The sequence below is a fragment of the Telmatherina bonti genome (assembly GCF_933228915.1).
Source record: "Telmatherina bonti genome assembly, chromosome: 10".
Lineage (NCBI taxonomy): Eukaryota > Metazoa > Chordata > Actinopteri > Atheriniformes > Telmatherinidae > Telmatherina > Telmatherina bonti.
In genome coordinates this window covers 9,601,224-9,601,638 of record NC_136628.1, presented here as the reverse complement: position 1 = coordinate 9,601,638, position 415 = coordinate 9,601,224, and positions in this window count along the sequence as shown.

The window sequence follows — 415 nt, the reverse complement described above, 5'->3', positions numbered from 1 at the left end:
GCAAACCATAATAAAAACTCATTGCACAACCAAACTGTCTTTGAATTCTTTCGTTTAAACTCAGTTGATATAAGAGGAAGTGTTTTGCAGGTTTGGTTATGCGCTGCATGCTGGGAAAAGAAAGTTAATAAAATAGATGAATATAGAAAAAAATAGCTGAAAATGATTAAAGTAAAAGGCAAAATGCACAAGCCAAGCAGCAAGTATGAGTGCAGTCTTAAGTATTTGAGTGGAGCAGTTTAGCAGTCTGATAAGGGATGAATTATACCAAAGATTTCCTGTAAATACCATACCAATAGCTTTTTATTGATATTGGCAATTTTTCACCCTTTAACATAAAAATCACAACTGTAGAATGTGCATTAATATATTGATTGCAAGAGCAATATGAATGACATTCATGAATACTTGAAAG